The sequence below is a fragment of the Pristiophorus japonicus genome, chromosome 23 (assembly GCF_044704955.1).
Source record: "Pristiophorus japonicus isolate sPriJap1 chromosome 23, sPriJap1.hap1, whole genome shotgun sequence".
NCBI lineage: Eukaryota > Metazoa > Chordata > Chondrichthyes > Pristiophoridae > Pristiophorus > Pristiophorus japonicus.
This window is the reverse complement of record NC_091999.1, coordinates 48,076,069-48,101,290: the sequence shown is the minus strand read 5'-3', so window position 1 is coordinate 48,101,290 and position 25,222 is coordinate 48,076,069. Positions and strand designations below refer to the sequence as shown.

Sequence of the window (25,222 nt, the reverse complement as noted above, 5' to 3'; positions counted from 1 at the left end):
GAAGGATATACGTGGAGGTGCTGAACTGCAGGTTTACCCGAATTATACCGGGGCTAATAATGTAAAATGATCAGGTGGTGAGTATAGAACGTCAAGAGATGATCCAATTGACGTGTTTAAGTTGATAAATGGAATTGTATCGATTAGATATAGAAACATTTATTTAGTTTGATGTGAGAGTCCACAACAAGTAGCAGAACCTTAACATTAGAGTTAGGCCGTGCAGAGGTGATGTCAGAAAAGATTTTCTCACAGGAAGAATAGTGCAAGTCGGGATTTCCCTCCCCAAAAGCTGCTGACACTTGCTTTCAATTGAAAAGTTGAAAACTGAAATTGATAGATTTGTGTTCGGCAAGGTTATCATGGGTTACATAACCAAGGCGTGAAGATGGTGTTGAGTGTTGATCAGCCATGATATAACTAGATGGCGGGACAGAATGGATGGGCTGAATGGCCTTCTCCTATTCCTATGTTACTATTAATGCCCTGAGGTCATAGTGCTTTCTGAATCTCTCTCACCAGACATGATAAATGTTCAGTAATTACAGATATTTACAAACTACCTCACATCATTACAAATGATGCCCCACCACAAAAGATTCCTTGCAACTCCATTCTCCGGAACTTGCACTTCTCCTCTGACGGGGGATGTGACTGGTTCGTGCACATTTTCATCGCAACAAAAATAGCAGCAAAAGACTAGAACCTTAACTTTGTTTCCTGTTGTCCCATAAATCCTGAAATTAATTTGACACTGGTTTTGAACAAGTATAATGCTGGTGTAGACCTCTTGAACTTGGGCTATTCGGGCTTCAGCTATTATAACCAGTGGAGATGCACTTGGGTGCAATAATCTATAGATGGGCATAAAGGAGCAAAGGATTTCAGAAAGAGCGCTATTCAGTGCCTATCACAATTGCGTCCCAATGTATTCCCATTTTATGCCAGGCATTTGTTTCATAGCCCATTACAGGTGGCTCTGGCTCAAATACACAGGAAATATTACAGACCTCCCGGAATCGTTGCCAATTCATTGTCCTTCCATAACGACGGTGTTCAAGCAATAGCGAGAGGTTGATATCTCAAAAGTGAGAATTTCCACTTGAAAGAGTTAAGGCTAATTATTGGTGTCCTGATTCTGAAGATGCGGCTTTTCCTGACTTTCATTCCTGTTTCGCAGTGGATGTCCCATGCAGCGATTAAAAATCACTCTTCGCCCACCGTAACTGGAACAGGTTTTACTGGAGGCGACGGTGACCTTAACGTGTGTCGTGTCTGACGCTCCTTATGGGCTCACCGTGACCTGGACCCGAAAAAACGAGACTTTGAAATCAGAGATTGCCGTCCAACCCGGAGAGGATCCCAACGTGTGATCAGCAACTTAAACATCTCGACAAAAGACTGGCTGAGTGGGGATAAGTTCTACTGCGTGGTGAGCCATCAGGATATGCCGATTCCTCTCAGAGATTCCAGCCACAAGGAAAAGGGTGAGCGGGGAGATTGTTGCAATAAGTGAGCAACTGCGACAATTTCGATGCGTGTGCAAGGGCCAATTGATTATATAAAGTGTTTAATGGCTACTCTGATCATTCAGGTTGGTAATTCCACCAACTCAGCACTCTGGGACCTGACATTATGTATTTTAGGGGAAACTGGATAAGTCCATGAGCGAGAAAGAAATAGAAGCGTATATTATTAGGGTTAGATGAAGTGGGCTCGGAGGAGGCTTGTGTGGATCACAACCACCGGCATAGACCAGTTGGCCAAATCTCCTCGTTCTGTACATTAAATTCTATGTCATTTTCCAGTCCAACGCTTCAAGATTTCAGAGAGAAAGATCACGTTCCCTCGGATAAGGGATGGAAAACCAGAGAGGCAACAGAGGGGAAAAGGTAAAACGTTAAGATTCAACGCAGTGTCCATTTCTCTCACATCTAACCACCGGAAAATTGCTGAATTTAAATGAGGAAGGCGAGTTGTGGGCGTTGGTCTCACAGGCCACCAGTGAGAGCGGGAGGATTGGAAGCCGAGTGAGGAGGTCGCGGATCGCGGGCGATGGGTTAGGCAGGGACCCTGGATCCAGGAGTTCGGTGTAAGGGCAATTACCAGCTGGGTGCAGCAATCCCCGCATTGCTGTAACTGCTGAGATTTACACAGTTTGTCAAGCCGGACCAGCGACAGTTAAACACCAAATGGTGGTTAAAATAGAGGATTCCAATCTCATTTAAATATATTACTCAAATATAATATTACAACAGGAAGTAGGCGAGTTGAGTTCGGGATTCTGATTTTTACCAATTTAACAACCTCCACGCCCAATACCCGCCCGCTGTATTGGGTTGAAATTCCCCCATTGTCTCTGGAACTATCCAGTTCATTGGCCTTTGTTGTAACTGTCCTACAGCGAAAGATCCGCGGGAACCGGCCATGTCTGTCCTCCTGCCCTCGGCAGAAGAAGTCTCCGCCCAGAGGTTGGTCAGCCTCACCTGCTTAGTGAGAGGTTCTCCCCCCGAGAGATCTTCGTCAAAAGGACCGTCAATGATAAACTGGTGGATTCCGGCAACTACAAGAACACCGAGGTGATGGCGGAGAACGGCAGCAGCTCCTTCTTCATCTACAGCCTGCTATCCATTGCAGCCAAGGAATGGGCCAGCGGCGCCTCTCACTCCTGTGTGGTGGGATATGAAGCGATCCCATTGATAATCACCAACAGATCCGTCAATAAATCCAGTGGTAAAGCATTTCCCTTGTTCTGATGGACAACGTCATTAGAACATAAGAACATAAGAATTAGTAACAGAAGTAGGCCATCTAGCCTCTCGAGCCTGCTCCGCCATTCAACAAGATCATGGCTGATCTGGTAGTGGACTCAGCTCCACTTACCCGCCCGCTCCCCATAACCCTTAATTCCCTTATTGGTTAAAAATCTATCTATCTGTGAATTGAATACATTCAATGAGCTATCCTCAATTCCTCCCCTTTGCAGAGAATTCCACAGATTCACAACTTTGTTGAAGAAGAAATTCCTTCTCAACTCAGTTTTAAATTGGCTCACTCGTATTTTGAGTCTCTGCCCCCGAGTTCTAGTCTCCCCGACCAGTGGAAACAACCCCACTGCCTCGATCTTGTTTATGCCTTTCATTGTTTGAAATGTTTCTATCGATCACCCCTCATCCTTCTGAACTCCAACGAGTAAAGTCCCAGTCTACTCAATCTATCATCATAAGGTAACCCCCTCATCTCCTGAATCAGCCTCGTGAATCATCTCTGTACCCCCTCCAAAGCTAGTATATCCTTCCTTAAGTAAGGTGGCCAAAACTGCACGCAGTACTCCAGGTGCGGCCTCACCAACACCCTATACAGTTGCAGAAGGACCTCCCTGCTTTTGTACTCCATCCCTCTGGCAATGAAGGCCAACATTACATTCGCCTTCCTGATTACCTGCTGCACCTGCAAACTAACATCTTGGGATTCATGGACAAGGACCCCCAGATCCCTCTGCATCGCAGCATGTTATAATTTCTCCCCATTCAAATAATATTCCCTTTTCGTGTTTTTTTTCCTCAAGGTGGATGACCTCACACTTTCCGACATTGTATTCCATCTGGCAAGCCTTAGCCCATTCGCTTAACCTATCTAAATCTCTTTGCAGCCTTTCTGTGTCCTCTGTACAACCCGCTTTCCCACTAATCTTTGTGTCATCTGCAAATTTTGTTACACTACACTCTGTCCCCTCTTCCAGGTCATCTATGTATATTGTAAACAGTGGTAGTCCCAGCATCGATCCCTGTGGCACACCACTAACCACCGATTTCCAACCCGAAAAGGACCCATTCATCGCGACTTTCTGTTTTCTGTTAGCCAGCCAATTCTCTATCAATGCTAATACATTTCCTCTGACTCCGCGTACCTTTATCTTCTGCAGTAAGTTTTTGTGTGGGACCTTATCGAATGCCTTTTGAAAATCTAAATACACCACATCCATCGGTTCACCTCTATCCACCATGCTCGTTAACTCCTCAAAGAATTCCAGTAAATTAGTTAAACATGATTTCCCCTTCATGAATCCATGCTGCGTCTGCTTGATTGCACTATTCCAATCTAGATGTCCCGCTATTTCTTCCTTAATGATTTTTCAAGCATTTTCCCCACTACAGATGTTAAACTAACCGGCCTATAGTTACCTGCCTTTTGTCTGCCCTCTTTTTTACACAGAAGTGTTACATTAGCTTCTTTCCAATCCGCTGGTACCACCCCAGAGTCCAGAGAGTTTTGGTGGATTATAACGAATGCATCTGCTATAACTTCCGCCATCGATTTTAATACCCTGGGATGCATTTCATCAGGACCAGGGGACTTGTCTACCTTGAGTCCCATTAGCCTGTCCAGCACTACCCCCCTAGTGATAGTGATTGTCTCAAGGTCCTCCCTTCCCTCATTCCTTTGACCAGCAATTTCTGGCATGGTTTTTGTGTCTTCCACTGTGGAGACCGAAGCAAAATAATTGTTTTAGCTCTCAGCCATTTCCACATTTCCCATTATTAAAACTGTCTTCTCATCTTCTAAGGGACCAACATTTACTTTAGTCACTCTTTTCCGTTTTACATATCTGTAAAAGCTTTTACTATCCGTTTTCATGTTTTGCGCAAGTTTACCTTTGTAATCGATCTTTCCTTTCTTTATTGCTTTCTTCGTCATTCTTGTCAATGAGAATGTCTCGATTGCATTTCAGTTCTTGAATAAAAAACAATAAAGGGCTTTTCTTCCAATCGTGAGTTAAACACACAGCCTTTACAATTAATTATGTTTCCTATTTTGGCCAATGTGAGGGCTGTTTATCTGAAGTAGCGTGTTTGCGGATATCGTTCCCAAGGCTTGTACAGCCAGCGCTCCCAGCTCAGATACAGCATGAGTTAGAAATTGGGTGGAGTTCTCTCATTACAGGATTCCTGAAGGTAACTTCAGCTGAGAGGGAGTAAAGGGTAATTTTAACTCACTGTACCTCTCACACGCACCAGCGAGAGGAGAAAGGGAAAGGTGTAATTCATGTAACCTCCACTGCCCCTCCCGCAGGGAGATGGGAAGTGAACCACTCTCTTTGAAATGCAGTAAGTTGCCATCGTACGTTCTAACCCATGATCTAAAGATTTTAAACTTGCCATATGAGTATTATATTCTGAAATAACTATTTATTCCACGTAATATTTTTAAATAGGGTTGGGGATGCAACAGTCCCTGTTAATTGTAAACTAACATGTTGAATTCTAATGGGCCATGTCTAAACTGGTGACTGAATCCTCTGCGGGTTTCTCACAGTTGTGTCCCTGATGTTGCTGAAGCCCATCGGTTGAATTGTTGCATTCGTTCGGCTGATGTCACATTGCGCCTCACACAGAACACATTTACACTGAGCGGAGGAGAATACATGTGAAAGTGAGTTTGTGTGTGTTCACATGTGAGTGTTTTGATGATTTTGTATAAGTTTGTGTTTTTGTGTAAGTGCACAATTACACATAAACACACATAGACTTACATATAAAGATATACTAACAACCTGACACATAATATTATACATAACTAGAATATAATGAAAACTATCATTGTCAAATCCAGTTATTGGTACTCACTGAAACTTTGAACAATAGCAATAATACACGTCAATCGAAACGTACACTTGCACAACTGAAACTTATACACACTTACAAAAACATAGACACACATATCAATCCAGACACACACTAACACAAAACACACTTACACACATTTACACACATATCAACACATACATCAATCCACACACACATTTACACAAAACACACTTATACATACTTACACACATATAAACACACACATCTATCCACACACACACTTGCACAAAGCAAACTTACACACACATAAACACACACATCAATCCACACACACACTTACACAAAACACACAAACAGACTTACACACAGATAAATATACACGTCAATCCACACACAGACTTGCACAAAACACATACACACTCGTAAACCAACGCATCAATCCAAATACAGATATACACAAAACACACACACGCTTACATGCAAACACACTATTGCACTTATACACACGCATCAATCAAAACACACACTTACACGAAACATACACACACAAACACACACAGACTTACATCTAAACATGAACAACATTGAGACATAACCATACACTTACAGGAAAGCACACACCTCAACACACTTACACAAGCATGAACATGCATATAAATCCAAACACAAACTAACACAAAACACACACACACACTTACATGTAAACACAATGTTACACGAAAACTCAAACATACTTACACCTCAACATAACCAAACATTTCGACATAACCATACTTATACATGTCCACACATGAACAAAGCATCACGTTAAATTGAGTCATTATTATTTTATCCATTTTTGTAACTGCTGATAAATCTTCATTTAGAAATAGAAAGATCAAGACCAAAATTATTAATCAATAACATAAAGGTACACATTGCATACCAGTTCTTGTAATATCTTTGTAAAGCCAAGCTCAGTAATGAATTCTGTGTGAGCATGGTCTGTATAATTGTTCTCAGAGAAGTGATTCGTGCCACAGAGAGGGAGGGAGATAGAGATAACATAGAAAGTCAAAGGCAATAGATAATATGATCTATTGTAAGGCTAAACCAGCTGTAAATTTTCACAGCTTTTGAATGGGAGAAAAATGGTATAAAGTAACAGCACTTCTACTCAGAAGGCAGTGCAAATCAAGCGAACAGGAGATAAGGAGTCGGCACCACGGTCAGCTCGAGAGGACGTTATCGAGAATTAGGCTGCGACTATAATTTGTTTAGTGTTACTTTTTGTAACAGAATGTAATTTACTTGATAAAACACTGTTTTTACTCACTATACCTCTATTAAAAGCATTTGGTATGATCTGAACAAGAGTCTCCCAGTTTGAATTAAATATATACCCTGAATATAGTTGAATTGCTATAGTTAGCAAAGCGGCAAAAAGCTGCTCATTGGATAAAAACTACATCTGGCGACCACGAAGGAACAAAACAAAGAGATATTGAACAAAATGCAAGTTAATCAAGTTAATTGGGAACTCTTGTAATTTTTTCTGTCTATTTGAAAACAAGTTGTTGTGTATCACCAGCAGATGTAAGGCAGATCGTTTGATCACCGATCAAATCTTGATTTACGTCAACTGCTAGTGACTGTTATCTTCATTAAGGAAGCTTGCTTAAAAATAATAAATTTTCAGATGCCGGAGGAGTGTCTCTTGGAAGAGTATCAGAAAAAGATAGAAAAAAGATGGGACGAAACGCAAGTGCAGACACTGTTGCTAGATTGCCTCGGGAAGAATCCGAATGCATCCCTTAAGGATGTGGTCACTTTTATTTATGAACAGATTAAAGCTAAGAAATGGAAGCTGGGTAAGGCGATGCGTCTAGTCACCTGTGCAGCTTCGTACTTCCCAGGACGTCAATCAAAGGTCAAGAAAGAATTAGAGGATAAAATATCAGAACTGGAAAAAAAAAATCGGCTAAGAATGAAGAATTGCAGAAAATAGATTCAGACATTAAACAGAAAATTGTGAATTTGCAGAGTCAATTTGCCTCAGCTACTGCAGTAATCCAACAGCAGAGTATCAATGCAATTCACGTCGGGGCTGCAGTGCAAACAATTCGGAAATCTTGAGGTGTAAAAAGAAGATCTAAGCAGAGAGAATAAACGTCTTACCAAACAATGAGAGGACTCATGGGGAGCAATGATGGAGGCTTTGCATCGACCCCTTCAATGGATAAATTGTAAGGTTGCAAATAGGAGCTCAGAATTATGATGAAGGTCTTGAACTTATAATTGCTACGTAGGTAACACTTGCTTATGTAGGTACAGCGCAAATGTATAACGCATTGAACTGAATCCGTAACCTCTGTAATACTTAAACAGCCGGTCAGCAGTTTTTTTAAGTCCCTGAGGAAGAGATAAATAAGCAAGTACAGCCACTCTAACCGTCGGATAGACTGGGGCAGAGGGAAAAATGGAACAAAACAATGATGAGAGATGGTCTGTTGCATTTACCACTCAGAGCCCGTCGGATAAGAGTCGACAAATCAATGTAACTTCGCTGATATCAATAGACCTATCGATGATTTTGCAGGAGGATAGCTCCTCTCCAAAACCTGTATAAGTTATGCTTGAAAACTTTTTTTTTCGGAGGTTCCACGACTGAACCTTCCCTTGCAATTGCTCGTAATAAAAGCCAGTTGATCCTGGGATTTCGTGTGTTAACTTCCGTGGTCGTTATACAGTGGGAGAAAGGTGAGGTGTCGATGAACTTTATCAGTTAGTCCACGTCAAAGAAGAGAAGCCTCCTTTTTAACCCCAACATTTGGCGTCATCAACCGAATGCAGACCTTCCGACCTGGATCACGTGACAGCTAAATGGTAGTGAGCATGTTTTTTACCACATGCAGCTGTAGCATTGACGGGGAAGGAGTTAATTTGTATAAATAATTAGAAGGGGTCAGCTGTAGGACAACTTATAACGAACCTCAGATGGCTGAAAACCAAGGGTGGGATCGGTGTATGCCTGAAAAAGAAGGAATGCAACCGCAGGGGGAGTGGACCCCAGCGATCGTTATGTGAAATATAAGGCGTATGTCCTGAAGCGTGACGTGGTAATAACACTGTGAAGCTGGTATTGATCGTGTGAGGTGCAAACAAGAAGAAATACAACCTAAACCGTGGGTTGGGACCCCAGGATCCAAAGAAAACAGGTCAGTGGGATAAAATGCTCGCTGAGATAAATGGAAAATTAATAAAAGAAAAGAAAAATGTTGGAAATCAAATTGAATTTACAAAGGACAGTTTGTTTTTATCAAAAGATAGAAATATGACCTTGAAAGCTGCAGAGATACAAAGATGATGAGGAAAATGGACTGGAGGAAGATCATCAAAATACAAAACCTAATTTGAAGAAACGAGATTTAAATTGGCTGTGAAAAGGATATTGGTTGAAATATAAAAACTTATGAGTTAAACCCGACAACGCTTTGTGCCGAGAAAGAGAAACCAAGATGTTTAACTATGGACTGGAGTAAGGTCATCAAAAAATGATTAAGTTCAGATTCAAAAGGGGGAAAAGGTCTAAGCTATGTGAACTCAGCACAGAAAGAAAAAACTAGGAATTACAGGATTCTTAAAAAGATGGACCGGCACTGAAGTTTAGATTTTGTGCTGAGAGAAATAAAACACAAGATTTGCTCAGTGAACGGGACCATAAAAAAACAAAATGCTGGAATGTATATAGCTTGCGTGAAAATTGGATTTCTGGAAACAAAATAGCTATTAAAATGTGTGGTCTCGCTTTAAATCAATAAAAAACTCGTTGGCAAGTATTTGAATTGGATGTGTAGAGAAATTGGAGTTTAATCTAAAATGCTGCCTTTCCCTCTGAGAAGGTTTTATTTTGACAACTTAACTAGTAATTTCTACTATTTTAACGGATTCCTAATTTCATAGCAAGTTTTGAAAGCACAAAGACTTGTGAAAAATTTGCAGATCAATACCCGAAGTCACGTAATGACGCCAGGCCTTCTTACAAACCTGTAAAAGAGTTAACCCTTTCCATTGAAAGCTGTTTTATACTGGACATTATTAATTTGGATTTCTTAATAAAAGAAAAAAGACTCACCTGACAGACAGAAGAAATGTGGGGATATACAGAATGAAAACAAAACGAAGAAAGCCTATGTAACAATATTCACCTGCTGCAGAGGACAGATAGATACTTAAACACATCAAATTCAAGAGTTAGAAGCTCAGATAAATAAGCTCGCAGAGAAAAAGACAGGACCAGATTGATAGTGCAGAGCACAGCCATAGCACCATCACCTACGGTAATAGAGATAATGTACCCCAAGGTGGGTAAGTGCAGTCCACAAACCCAACCTAACAGTCAATCAGACAGGGATAATGAGTTTGGAGTAGAGGTGGCCCCGGCACATGATAATGGCTATTTATCAGTGGCACTGATACGTACGACCACCATTCGCTCCAGTGGGAGTAGAGCAGCCCAAATTACCATAAAGGAGGTGCCCCTCAGCCCACAGGAGACAAATTCTATTGAATAAGTTACCACCCGCTAAAGCAAAATAGTAGAGATACAGAACTCTGACAAAAGATTGGAGTAGAATACTGTGACTCAAAAGGCAGGTAAAAGTGTTGGGGAGTACGGGGAACGAAAGTGGATTGAATACAAAAACCACTCTGGGGCTGATGACCGCAACATAAATGATGCAGCATTCTTGAAAATGTTTAAGGATGGACGAGGAAAGGCACATCAAAAGATAATTAAGTGATTATTTAAGATTGGAGATGATTATGATGAAACTTTGGAATGGGCAGAACATGTAGAGGGGTTAAAGATAGAACAAGGGATAAAAGAGCAAAAATAGCAACAACAGCTTTAGCAATAGAGACGAAGGAGGAAGAGACACACTCCTGCGCAGCTCCACTGATATGTTTAAACTGCAATCAGGAAGGCAAGTTCAATAGGGATTGCCTGCAGAAAAGCAGAGGTTTCGGCAATTCTAAAGGGAGATGTCAAAATTGTGGTAAACGTGGACATCTGGCCAAAGATAGCTGGAGTTATGAGGAAGGCGCTGGATGGCGAGACCACAAACAGGCACAGAAGGGAATACCATTAATCAGGGAAGATCTGATGGACATGCTCAGACAAGTACCAGCACCACTGGTATCACTGCCACCACCACCGCCCCAATCAGAGAACACCCAATAACCAACTTAGATTTGCACCTGACCCATAGGACCATCAACATACAAGGAGAGAGTGGGGCATATCAGAAAGCAACCCTAAGTGAGATGGTGTTGTCGAAGTACAGGGGTAATGCTACCTGCTCAGTTTTGGTGCTGTCAGAATACAGAAGGCAACATAAAGAAGGTATACAGAAGGCAGCGATACATTAAGGGAGATAGGGGTACGAATAGCTCTTCAGCGTAATCGGATAATTTTGGGGGATCAGCACGAAAACCGAACTCAGTTCGAAAACTCGGGACACCAGCAGCAACGAATGGCAGGAACAACCATAATCCAACCCGAGTGGGATTCAAAGGCTGTATTGGGTAGCGTGTGCCAATTATACCCGACTCTGTGGGCACAATGCAAACAAGATTGTGGATTAGCAGAGATATCACCCATCAAATTTCCTGGACCCGAACACAAAGCTCACCGACCGTACCAATTAACACCCGAAGCTGAGGTAGCGGTCTGTCAGATAGTGCATGAATTAGAGGAGCAAAGTATATTGAAATATGTAATAGCTTCCATTAATTCACCTTTGTGGCTGATGAAGAAACCCGACAGGTGTTACCGACTGACTATCGGTGAATAAGGTGACTTCCGGACAACACCCAATAGTGGCAAGTCCGGCCACAATTTTTAATGGCCTGGATCGAAATCATAAGATATTCACCATGCTGGATATAGTGAATGGAACTTGGACGATTCCCTTAGCCAAAGAGTCTCAAGGAAAATTTCTCTTCATGGTAAATGAATAACAATACACATGGCCCAAGGTACCACTGGGATTCAATAACAGCTGGAGCATATTTCATCGAATATTGTCATGGATTTTGGAACCAGTAGTCTTAGGAGAAAGAAGGAGCGAAGTAACATATCTGGGATACATAATATCGTAAGGGAAGAGACAGATGCCCGAGGACAGTAAGGAAGCAATTCAATCAATCCCCAGACCAGGAACCGTGAAAGGGGTCAGGCAGATACTAGGGCTATTAAACTACTGCAGAAATGTTATTCCCGAATATGCCAAGGTGGCCGAACCTATACAGAAACAGGTCAAAGGATGGGAACCCTCCTAAGAGCCAGTAAACTGGGGTCTAGATCAAGAAACTGCATGTGTGCGGTTAAAACAAACTCTCACAAGTGCTCCAGCCCTGGGACTACCAGACCAGAATAGGCCCTTTTACGTCTCTTCCTACCATATTAACCATCATTATAACGCGGTAGTGATTCAATTACATGGCGAAAGGCATAGACCGTGGCATATTACTCAGATAAACCGCAACCTGTAGCTGCAGGACTGTCCAGGTGCGTTGCTGCCCTCGACTGCTGCTTGGGCCATCAGAGTTAACGAACCAATAATAATGCCAGGATGCATTATTCTACAAACCCAGCGTACCTTAGTAGAATTACTTAACACTGGAAGGCTAAAAAGGTATTCGATGCACAAATGGCGAGGTGGTAAATAATGCTCTCCCCCCTCCTCTCCTGTCACCCCCCCCACCCACCCACCCAACGGGACGGTAACAATAATAAAATACAGAGGGAGAGGAGCATCAGTGTAGCACAACAGAAGAAGATGCGAGAAGTAGTCAGGCAAGTGAAATCCCGCTTGAGGAGGCAGACATGGATCTATATGTAGATGGGTTTTGGCGCTATATCAATGGGACACCACAGACAGGATGGGCCGTGGTAGATCGCAGCGGTCAGGCCAAAGGGGAAGGACGGTTAGAAGAGAATCTATCAGCTCAAGTGGTTGAATTAGTGGTTCTCACATGAGGCTCTGAGGCTGGCTAGGGGAAAATGAGTAAACGTCTATACAGACAGTCGAAACGCTTTCGGATTAGTGCATGTTTATATGATAGCCTGGAGCAGACGGGGATACACGCCCTCAGGAGGAGGACCGATTAAACATGAGGAGATTGATAAACATCTAGTGGAAGCCTCCCACCTACCCCAGGAGTTTGCGATAATAAAGATTAAAGCACATGTAAAAAAGAATGATCAGTATGAACAGGGGAATGCATGGTCAGATGAAGCAACCAAGCGAGTGGCAGGTACACTGGCCGGGGAAGCCCAAGGCAGGGCATGTAAAATCAGGCCTGAGGAAGTAAATATGCTTGAGGTACAGGGAGAGGACAATCCGCAGGAACAGGAGGGATGGAAGCAGAGATGGGCCAAAGAAGGGACCGACGGGATATGGAGAAAAGATGGGAATGTGGTGGCCCCGGAATGCATCCAGGGAAGCCGATTAAATTTATACCACGGGTATGTCCATACAGGTAGAACCAGCATGATAAGCTCGATGTCCAGATGCTGTTGGTGGAAGGGAATATTTAGAGATATAGAGGACCTCTGCAGAAGGTGCGTGATATGCACAAAATAAAACCCAGTGGGGAAAGTAAAGGTCAGAATGGGACATTAGCCCCGACCGAAGGGACTCTGGGAAAATTTGCTGGTAGATTTTATTGGACCATTATCCAGCAACAGGGGGAAAACATACTGCTTAGTTATAATAGAATTGATATAGAGTAAAAGGTTACAGATCAGCAAATCAAGAATTTCGAGAACGAAACTAAGAAACAGAAGTTCCAAACACCCCAAATAGGCAGTCAAGAGATTACCCCAGAGAGGTTCGAGATCGCATCCAAATGGATCGGTCTCTATCAGGTAATCATAGTACGTTATGGTACTTATAAGGAGTATTGGCAAGTGGAAACACTGGACCAAGTTCAAAAAGCATGGTCACTAACTAACCAGTGACGACCGGAAAATATTGCTTTTTGCAGGACTCGAGAGCTCATGGAAATAACGTGGAGTAACGCAGCCTCATATCAGAGACAACAGACTGAGGGATGGCAAGGCCTGTATTACAGGGACTCGGACGACATTAGTTTAATAAAACATCAAAAACACTGATGTGTCGGACGGAGCAACAGTAGAGTTAAATAACGGGCATAAAACAACGTTACAAGGAAACGAAACAACATTGGGGATGAGCCAATAATATAGAACCATAATTAGTGGGAATAAGACCGCGGTGTGTTTTTAATCAGGAGGGACAAACATACTGCAACAGGGGAAGGGGGTGCAGATTTCATGAACATCTATGAATGGTGGTGGAGGGATATCTCCAGAGATAGACCCACCAACACGGCCCCATCCACTGCTTTAGCATTAATGAGCGCTACCAGGGCCTCGACCATCACACCCTCAGCGCCACAAACGTGTCCAACTGTGAACACTGGGGCAAAAGAGAAATTGATAAGGCAGACCAAGGATAAGATACACTTCAGGGTACGTCAGCGAATAATTACTGTAATCCTAAAATTAAACAATAAAGCTACCCCAACATCTGCGGGTTAAACAGTATAAGCCTGTATAGAAACCTGATCCTTCGAGCACTTAAAGGCGCTGAATCCAAAACCATGAAGTTTAATGTGGAAAGAGGGTCAGGTAAAAAAAAACGGGACAGGGGAAAAAGAGGGATACTAGAAATGGTACGAGGCAGGATACACGGCAGGATACGTGGCAGGATACACTGCAGAATACACGGCGGGATACGTGTATGTGGCGGGAGCTGCGACACTATTGACCGACACACGATAGATGATTGAGTTAACGCCTTAACATTAACCTGACAGGGATTGCTGGAAAGGGATAAGGATAATGAAAAGATACAGGTACAGCTGGGTAATGGCGCATAAAGCGAATTATTACAGTGGCCCACACATTGCGAGACCACACCAGAACTATAAATGAATAGAGCAGAACGCAACTTAAGTAAAACCATACAGACAGAACTAGTACGTGCAGGATATGGAGCATGGTTGCTCAATGGAATACAACATAACATAGAGTAGCTTCAGAATAGAAAGGTGCCGGATTGGATAACATTCGATATATTTACCAACTGGACCTTGGACAAAAACATGACTCATGCCTGCGAGGTGCAGAGAAACAGTCATGCTTGGGTTTCAAAGGCCAGCTGTGTTACCGGACATTTAAATAGATTTTGTATTATCTATACGACAGTATGATGTGACAACAGGAGATCCTCTATACCAAACAATGTAGGAGAAATAAGGAATCAAACTCGCGTGCGGTACGATGAAAAACCAGAAATTTAATTGAAGAGAACAACAGTACTAAGAGACTCAGCATATGTAGATTGTTATAAAAATAACCAAGTTGCTTTATGTCGAGATCCACTACGAATGATCAAAGATGACTGTGGATATAACCAAGTGGACGGGTGCACCTTGAGTATCACCCCAACTAACACAGGATTACTAAATTATCGCTGTAGTACGAGGATATGGAGATTGATGTGTGAGCACCACGGCAACTGAAATGAATGAAGGAAAACCTCATGCACCATTATGGATATTGACTTCTGCTTTACTCCACTTGATGAGACAGATATAAATGGGTTTATTATAACCCCTGAGCTAAAGGAGGAATGATCGATGGGACAATGATGGACATTGCCTGAGGAGGTTATGCGAAGACCATCGGGCCACAAGGAAAACCGATACTCGAATTGAAAGAGAAACAAACACCATTCGACAACATAGAGGATACTCCAGGCGGGGCAGAATGTCGGCAGAACAGTGAAGACCCCAAGTGGAGGGAAGATAGATGAAACAGCAGAAAACCCAGGCGTGGCATAATTCGAACACCGAAAAAATTTTGGCTACAAAGGACTTATACACGAATTAAGCTGGACTCAATGTATTGGTTGTCGTGCAAGGGGGCTGACCTTGCTATCCTTTAAAAAGCTGTAACCGACGTAAGAGGTAGGCCCTAGCCCGTACTATAGTTAAAACATTGAAGAAAGGGAAAACAGACAGTCCTGCAAAAAGGACTTACATAGTATAACCTTGATGGGAAAGCCAACAGGTAGATCCAGGATCTCGGGAAGTAGCACTACCCAAGTGAAAGGACACCCCTGGAAGCTCACCCATGTGGAATTAATTGCGAAATAGCCTATCTGGGGCAAATAGCCTGGGCCATTAGGGGGGAATTGTAAAGGATAAATAGTAAGGTTATAGAAAGGGGGTCAGAATTATGCCGAACGTAGTGAACGTATCAATTGTCGATGTATGTAACACTTGATTATATAGGTATAACACATTTATACGCATTATATTATAGCTTAACCTTAGTAACACTGAAACAGCCAAAGTCAGCAGTTTTGTTTCAAAGTCGCTGATGAAGAGATAAATAAGCCAGAACAACCACACTCGGCGTCGAATAGACTGGGGTGGAGGGCAAAATACAATAAAACAATGATGAGAGATGGGCAGTTTCATGTACCACTCAGAGCCCGTCTGATAAGAGTCGACAAATCACTGTAACTTCGCTGATAGCAATAGACCTTTCCATGATTTTGGAGGAGGATAGCTCCTCTCCAACACCTGTATACATTATGCTTCAAAATTCTTCTACTTCGGAGGTTCCAAGACTGAACCTTCCCGTTCATTGCTCGTAATAAAACCGGTAAACCTGAGGTTTCGTTTGTTTACTTCCGTGTTCGTCATACAGTGGGAAGCTGGGCGAGGTGTCGGTTAACTATATCAGTTGGTCCATCCCGAGGGAGAGAAGCCTCTTTTTTACCACAACACCTCCCCTCCTCACCCTCCATCTCCTCTCCTCTCTCCTCACGTCTCTCCTCTGTGCACCTCCTCTCCTCTCCTCTACCTTCTACCCTCCTCTACTCTATTCTCCTCTCCCACCCTCGCCTGTACCCTCTCCTCTCCCCGTCCTCCCCTCTAATTCCCTACCCTCTTCCCTCCGCTTTCCTCTCCTCTCCTCTCATAACATCCACTCTCCGTTCCACAACCCTCCCCTGCTCTGCTTTCTTCTCCCCTCTCCTCCCCTCGTCTCTCTTTTCCTCCCCTCTCCACTACTCTCCTCCTCTCGCCTCTCCTCTCCTTCACACTCTTCTCCTCTCCCCTCTGCTCACCTCCTTATCCTTTCATCATCTCTCCTCTCCCCTCTGCTCCCCCATCCTCTCCACTCGGCTCATCCCTTCTCCCATCTCCTCCTCTCTCCTCTCCACTTCTCTTCTCACCTGTCTTCCCGTTCTCTCCTGTCTCCTCTCCTCTCTCCTCTCCACTCTCCGCAACTCTCCTTCCCTTTCAGCTGTTCTCCTCAACTCTCTTGTGCCTCATTTTCTCCCCTCTTGCCTACCTTTTCCACGCCTCTACTCCATTCTCCCCTCTCCCCTACACTATTCTCCTCCCCTTCCCTCTCCTCCATTCTCCTCTCATCTCCTCTGCTCTCTCATCTCCTGTCTTCCCCGATCCACCCCTATCCTCACCTATCCTCTCCTCTCTCCTGTTTTCAGGTCGCTTCTCTGTCCACTCTCCTCTCTCCTCCCCACTCGTCTCCACTCCAATCATCGCGACTCCTCTCCCCTAAATTCTCCCCTCCTCTCCTCACCCCTCTCCTCTCCTCCTCACCTATTCTCCCCTTTCATTTTAACTCCTCTCCTCACTTGTTTCCTCTGATGTTCTCCCCTCTCCTCTCCTTCCCGCTCCTCTCCTTCCCTCTGCTCTCCTGCCTGTCCAGTCCTCTCTTCTCCACTTCTCTCCTCCCCCTCCTACACTCTCCTCCCCTCTTCCCTCCTTTCCTCTACCCTCTTTTCACCTCCTCCTCTCATGCACTGTCTTCTCTCTCCTCTTCTCTCCCCTAACTTCCTCCCCTCTTCTCCACTCACCTCTACTCCCCTCTCCGTTAACCACTCTTCTATCCTCTCCTGCCCTCGCTTCTAAACTCCTCCCTTGTCCCCTCTCTTCTCCTCTCCTCTCCTCTAATCTACTACCTCCTCTCTCCACTCTGCTTTCATCTTTTCTCTCCTATCCTCTTATCTCCTCTATTCTCCTCTCCATTGCTCGAATCTCCACAGCTCTTCTCTCCTCCACTCTCATCTCCGCTTCCCCTCTCTTCACCCCTCTCCTCCCCTCCCTTCTCATCTCTTCTCGCCCCTGCTCTCCCCACTCTCTTCCTCTCCTCTCCTCTGATGGTCTCTCCTCTGCTCTCCCACTGCCCTTCCCCTCTCCTCTGCTCTACTCTCCTTCTCTCTCATCATCTCTCACCTCTCCACTTCTCTCCATTCCTCCCTTCTCTCCTACGCTCCTCTCCTCCTCTCCCCGCTACTCTCATCTCTCTTCTGTCGCCTACCTTCTCCCCACCTCTACTCCACTCTCCTCTCCACCCCTCTACCCTACACTCTCATCTCCACTCCCCTCGCCTCTCCACTCCTCGCATCCCTCTCCTCTCCCCTACCTTCTCCTCACCTCTATTCCACTCTCCTCTCCATCCATCTCCCCTACACTATCATCTCCTTTCCCCTCCTCTCCTCTCTTCCCCTCTCCTATCTTCTCTTGAACTCTCCTCTGCTTTCCTCTACTCATCTCTGCTCTGCTCTCCTCTGCTCGCCTCTCTACTTCCCCTTTCATCTATCCTATCCTCCACTAACCTCTCCTCCCCTTCCTGCTCATCTTCACTCTTTCCTTCTCCCACCTCTCCTCTCACCTCCTATCCTCTGCTCTGCTCTGCTGTCTTCTCCACTCCACGCATATCCTCTCCTCACCTCTGCTCTCCTATTCCCCTCCTCTCCTCTCCTCCACACTCATCTCCTCTCGTCTACTTCCCTCCCACCTCCTGTCCTCTCTCTTCTCCTCTCCTCACCTCTCTGCTCCTTTCATCTCCATTCCTCACATCCAGTCTCTGCTCTGAGGAAAATAAACGATTTGATGGCGTGTGACTGTCAGTGTGGCATCGGTCGCCATGAATCCTTAATGACCATTGTAATAATAGCACACGCGTATCCTTACTGACCAATATGTTATCTGTCCCCATGTGCCCTGACTGACCACTGTATTATCTGTCCCCATGAACCGTTACTGACCAATATATTATCTGCACCATGTCCCCTTACTGACCACTGTATTATCTGTCCCAATGTATCCTTACTCACAATTATATTAACAGTCACCATGTACGCTTACTGACGATTGTATTATCAGTTCTTATGTACCCTTACTAACCACTGTATTATCAGTTCCCATGTACCCTTACTGACAATTGTATTATCAGTCCTCATGTACAATTACTGACCAATATATTATCTGCCCCATGTAACCTTACTAACCACTGTATTATCAGTGCCCATGTATCCTTAATTTGAACTGTACTGTCAGTCCCCGTGTATGTTACTGACATTTACTTAGCCTGCCTCTATCCTTCCATTTGTTTTATTTCACTTGTGTTACCCCGAGAAGTGAATTGAAAATCTGAAATTACAGAGCTATTTTACATCTCAGTAATAATAGAAACTGCCTAAATGAAAGTTGCTCCCTTCACATGCATGCTGTGATTCTTTGGAATTAACTATTTCTGCTTTTACCAATAGTGCTTGGTTTTGGATAAAGTTATTTGATCTGAAGGCCACGTTGCTTTTAAGATATTTTGCAATTGAAAGTGATGCAAAGAAAAGGTTCGGACAACTTGTTTATTCAGAGACTGTGATTAATATCCTTCAGTATGCAGTTTAATTGTCTCACTGGAGAGTTCCCTCAGGCTATAAATAGGGATTTGTTTTCAGTCTGTACAGCAATGTTTGACTGAAGTTGTTGTTTAAAACGAACAGCGATCATTGGAGCTCACAGAAAGTCAAGTCATGTTCTGGGAGATTCCAACTCAGCTTTGGATCCTGTGGGCACTTTTGGATGTAGAACGTATTTATTACCCGCTCCTCGCTGCTGTTGGTGTTCCTGGTGAGTCCTTCATCTGCAATAAATTATGTAACCCATGTTTCTCTGTATTTGCTGTCCTTGTCCTTTAGTTCTAGTTATTAATTGTATCAATTTAAACCTCTTGTTCTTTGTCTGGCAATGCAAATAAGTTTCTGTCATGTAATGTTTGATCGTTTGTTAATTCGCTGCTCCCAGTTCAATGAACAGTATGTTGTTTCCACAACTTGCTTCCAGTGATAGTGGTTTACAGGATTTGAGAGAAATTTGATTTTATTGACACAGATATGTTGGTGAACGATTATATTATTGAACAGCTTGCAGTCAGCTTTCTGCACTGATGCCCAGTGTTGGATAATAAATATGTGTTCAGCGGTAACAAGTGTTTTAAGGTCCACTGGTTATTGTTAATGACACTGACCAGTGGAAATCAGCGTTGAGAGACCCTTCACAAATACACTGAGATATGAGACATTATCCACTAATGATTCAGCTATAGACAGTTGTCGCAATTTCCACCGCCTCCCGCTCTGCCTCACAGTCACTAATTCCAGATGGTCAGGACAGGGTTAAAACTGCAATACGTCTTCCAGTAAAATGTTTATTCAGTTGTGTTTGAATTGATTTATTTCCCTTGTTCAGCCACAGTTCAGGAGAGCTCGGGGTGGGCCGCACGGTAGCAACTATTCAAAATGGAGCACTATATTGTGAAATAGTTTGATATTTCCAGTCTCAAACTCTCTCTGTCTACTGGAAGACTGTAATTTTCTCACACCAGGTGAAAGGCAGTTGGTTGACACAGTTCCAGCTGTAAACAGACACGTTCGTAAAGCGACAGTCCCTTCTTTAAAGATTATTTGCAATGTTCGTGGAAAGTCAGCTTAAGCCAATTACAAAGTGTACTTTCAAAACAATGGTAGGAAAGGTTCTGATTTCGACACATAATACATTTCAAGTCATCTTCTTCAGCTTACGACACAACCGCAGTAACCTCGCCAAAGACTGCATTCCCCTCTCAGGCCACAGATTTCATTCCCCACCTTGGCCACAGACTCCATTCCCCTCACTGTACAGAGATTCGATTCCCTTTCGTGGACAAAGAATCGATTCCTCTCCTTGGCCACATACTCCATTCCCCTCCCTGTCACAGACTCCATTCCTTTCCTTGGCCACAGACTCCATTCCCTCCCTTGGCCCCCAATTACATTCTCCTCCCTGGACACAGATTTCATCCCCCTCGCTGTCCCCATACTACATTCCCATCCCTGGAAAACACCACACGTCCCATCCGCTGGTGTAATCAGTCCTGTCCCAAACAGTACACGTCCCATCCGATGATTTCATCAGTCCTGACCCAAACACCACAAGTCCCAATGGCTGGTTCATATAATCCTGACTCATTTCACACATAATACTTTGAGACAGCTGTTGTTGCTCTCAATCTGAAATATAAATTCCCTCTTTTTCTCTTTCTTACAGTGAACTTAGTGACGATAATGATCCTGTCTCAAGGAAGGTGCGGTCTCTCCAAGTGTGTCACCCGTTACCTGGTGGCAATGGCAGCGGCGGATCTACTGGTCGTTATCCTCGACCTGATATCCAGGCAGATTGCTATTCGTTATTCAACCGTGTTTGTGTTCATGTGGAAGATTAATGTTTGTAATATCCATGCCATCCTGCTTTACGCAGTCACGAACTGTTCCGTCTGGTTCACAGTTGCTTTTACCTTTGATCGATGTATAGCCATTTGTTGTCAGAAGCTCAAAACCAAATACTGCACCGAGAAAACGGCGACTGTGGCTGTGGGAACAGTGAGTGCGCTGTTCTGTGTAAAGAACACTTTCTGGTACTTTATGTATGGAGGTATGTATAATATTTCCAATAGTCCCTGGTTTTGTTTTGTTCGATTGGAAGTCTATGAGTCAGTATCATGGGCAGTAATTGAATTCCTTCATTATATTATAACACCGTTTATTCCATTTGTTCTGATCCTTCTGCTCAATACTTTAACTGTCAGACACGTTTTAGTGTCGAGCAGAGCCCGCAGGAGACTCAGGGCCCACAGCAGTGGGGAGAGTCCCAGTGACCCAGAGATGGAGAAACGAAGGAAATCCATCATTTTACTGTTTGTTATATCCGGCAATTTTATGCTCTTATGGGCAGTGTTTCTGTTGTATTCTGTTTTTGAACGATTGTATTCGTTAAACGTTATTCCTGTATCTCTACCTAAATATGTACAGGAAATGGGATTAATGCTTCAGCTCCTGAGTTGCTGCACCAACACATGTATTTATGCCGTGACCCAGACGAAATTCAGAGAGGAGTTGAAGAATGTGGTGAAATATCCCTTTACTGTAATTGTTAAATGCATTAAATTATAAGAATCACACAATGTTTTGGGCGGGTGTTCTGCCCAATCCGCTCATCTCTGTGATATACACAGAGTGAGGCATGTTTTGATCTTTCACCGCGCGGATTCAGCGACTCACAAAAATGGTAGAGGTGGGGAAGTCCACGGAGATCAGTCCCGTTGGACTCCTGCAGGTTTTATCCCCGCTAAGACGTCTGCTGCGGTTTCGGACGGGTTTATAAAGCTCCCGACCGCTGGGCTCGTGTCGGATGTGTTTACCCAAAGAGAGCGGCACGGTGAAGGTGGCTCTGTTACTTTTCAGTCCACGGGCGGAAGGGCCGCTCAGTCCCCAGCATTCACAGGGAAAGCTGGGGGGAAATGGCCTGGGACCAAACAACAGCCAGGGAGGCAAGGTTTCAAAGGCTCAAAAGGCCAGTGCTTTCATCCTTTTGCAGGCTCCTTGTGTTTTTCTCCAAGTGGGGTTTAACCTGAGCAGCCCCAGCGCCCGGTGATAGCGACGTATCCTTGTTTCAGATAATCTACCTTTGGGATTAACGGGCCTCCTGCAGACGGAGTATCTTCCAGTGAAATTCACCACTATAACGTTCCTTTGTAAGTTTGCCTGAACAATGCGGTGAGCTGCAGGATGAAGTGTTCCCCGCACACACTCGACACACATTAAACTCAGCTCCTCCTCACTCTCTGTAAAATCTCCGTGCTAAACATAGCCCATAATATGCAGTGTTCAGGGAGGGTGGTAACGAGCTTTGTTGCTCGCTATTGCAGTATGTGTGATGTAATAAAGCAGGGAAACTCACATGACACTGTGCCTGAGTATTGTGACATCACAGATCTGCCCTTCTGACCATGCCCTGGTCTGTGGTTGATCCAGAATCGCATTTCAGACATCCCTTCTCCTTCACACCTCACTTTACATAGAGTTACTTAATGTCTGCAACACCGAAATAGGCCATTCGGTGCTCGCGGCTGCAAACTGGTCTGAGGCCGTTCCCCTGAGGTTTCACTGGGGGTGCTGGGAGTTAGCAGCCCATCTGCCTGTGGACTGCAAATTTACAGAGCGACCTTCCCCACCCCGAACCTTTCGGCCCAGCAAAGCATGTCAGAGCTTACTCTATCACCACATCATGATCTTAAACGGAGTGCACAAAGAGAGTGTTAAACTTGGGAACGTAGAGAAAGTGAGATTCAGTGGTAAGTCCGTGGTGAGTCTGGCTGAGTATTAGCTGTAAAAAGGGACATTTAGATTAACGTTTTGAATTGAACTTAGAACTTTAAATACAGAAGTTAGCAGAAACTGCCTGTTAGTGGTAGTTAACTATCAGTCAGCTGTAAGTGTTAGTCTTAAATATGTGCTAATTACTGCGAGCAATGGGCATGGAGCTGAGACAGCACTTGTAACTTGTGTGTGGCTCCAAAGATATAAAACGAAACACTAACTGCTGATGCACAGTGTGTTCTGCACAGTGATATTAAACGGAATTTGGTGAGAGTTTGAATGGGAACAGTGGTTGAAGGAGGTGCTGCTTTGGCCTCCAAAATACAGCAGGTTGAATACGTTTGGAGAGTATTACCTTTTTTCTCGAAGCTTGGTCCACACTAAGACCTGGGAGCAATAACAATACTTTATTAAATTAATAATTTAACTATAATTACTAATTAATTAATATAATTATAAATAACAATTGTCTAAAAACTAAGTAATTAAATTAATTCAGTGTGTAATAAGCAAATAAATTTATAAAAAATAACTAAAGATGGCAGGGTAGGCAATGAGTCGAGACTGTAGTGTGTGTGAGTTTGTGGACATCAAATCTGTCCCACATTCCCACATCTGCAATAAATGTGTATTCTTTATTCGCTCTGGCTCAGGGTAATTGGGCTGGAGTGCGAGTTCGACACACTCTGAAACACACAGGAGGAGTGATTTAATCCAGAAAACAGTCACATCCCACAGAAAAGCGCAGGTTCAGGAAAGTCCGTGGTTGATTGGGTGTCGTGTGGCGAGAACTGAGGAGAGGCTGAGAATGAGACAATGCTCCTGCCCAACGATAGGGATAAAGATTGCGTGGAGGACATCCACAATACATACCAAGGTACGTGGCTCACAATGTTGTCCACAGACAGAGATAGGAAGAAATATTAAACAACTACTTTGCATCAGTATTTATCAGGGAGTCAACACAGGTGGACATGATATTGGATGATATTAGAAATGAAATAACTGCATTTAAAATAACAAGAGTACAATATTATGTAAACTAATCAAACCGAAAATGGATAAAATGCCGGCTTCGGACAAATTACATCGAGGGAAGAGATAGCAGAGGCATTAATAAACATATTCATTATTTCGCTAGAATAAAGTGCAGTGCCAGAGGATTGGCAGATACCTAATGTAATACCAATTTTTAAGAAGTGAGGTAGAACGTGTCTGAGGAACTATAGTCCAGTCAACTTAACGTCGTTGGGAGGAAAAATAATGGATTCCCTACTAAAGGAGAAAGTGGAAGAACAACTAGAAACCAAAAATGAATAGTCAGCATGGATTATAAAAGGGAAAGTCTTGAATTGACCAAATTCTTTGAATTTTTCGAAGAAGTAACAGATAGCGTAAACTAACGTAATGTAGTAGATGTAATTTATTTGGATTTCCAAAGGCCTTCGATAAGATACCCCATAATAGACTGAAAGGGCAGATGACAAATCGTAATTACAATTAATAATAATAATTGTGATGTTTTAAAATGGAGTTAACAGATTTTTAAAATGGATCCCACAGCCTGTTTTTCAGATTGTGAGAAGCATGTGTGGAATGCCTTCCACAGAGGAGCAGATGTTCCAATTCATAGAGCAAAGGCCTTGGGAGCTGGGCACAGACACAGATAACATAGAATTTGAATTCTGTAATAAGATACAAGTTAAATAAAAAGAATCATAACAACATGTATCCTGAATTACTAATTAAACATATAGAGGCCAGATTGGAGGAAGCAACCTACCAGATAATCATGTATTAATCAATCAGCACATATTAATTGTAACTTGCATAATTAAGTAAGACTATAATCTGAAACTGTATAAAATAAGATGTCTCTGGCAGTTTCTCTGCGCATTCATTCAAGGATAGCTCAACTGGCAGCTTGTATCTTTTATTAATAAAAACTGCATTTACTTTAAGGCAAATGGACTCCGAGTATGGTTTGAAGTTAACTCGAACAACGCGGCGCAGTCAGCAGGATCTACTGGACGGGCAGATTAG

General features: G+C 43.4%; 1 pseudogene; it reads left to right on the top strand.

The window, feature by feature from the left end:
• Positions 1-1,190: 1,190 nt before the first annotated feature.
• On the top strand, positions 1,191-25,222 carry LOC139235524 (Ig heavy chain C region-like; annotated as a pseudogene).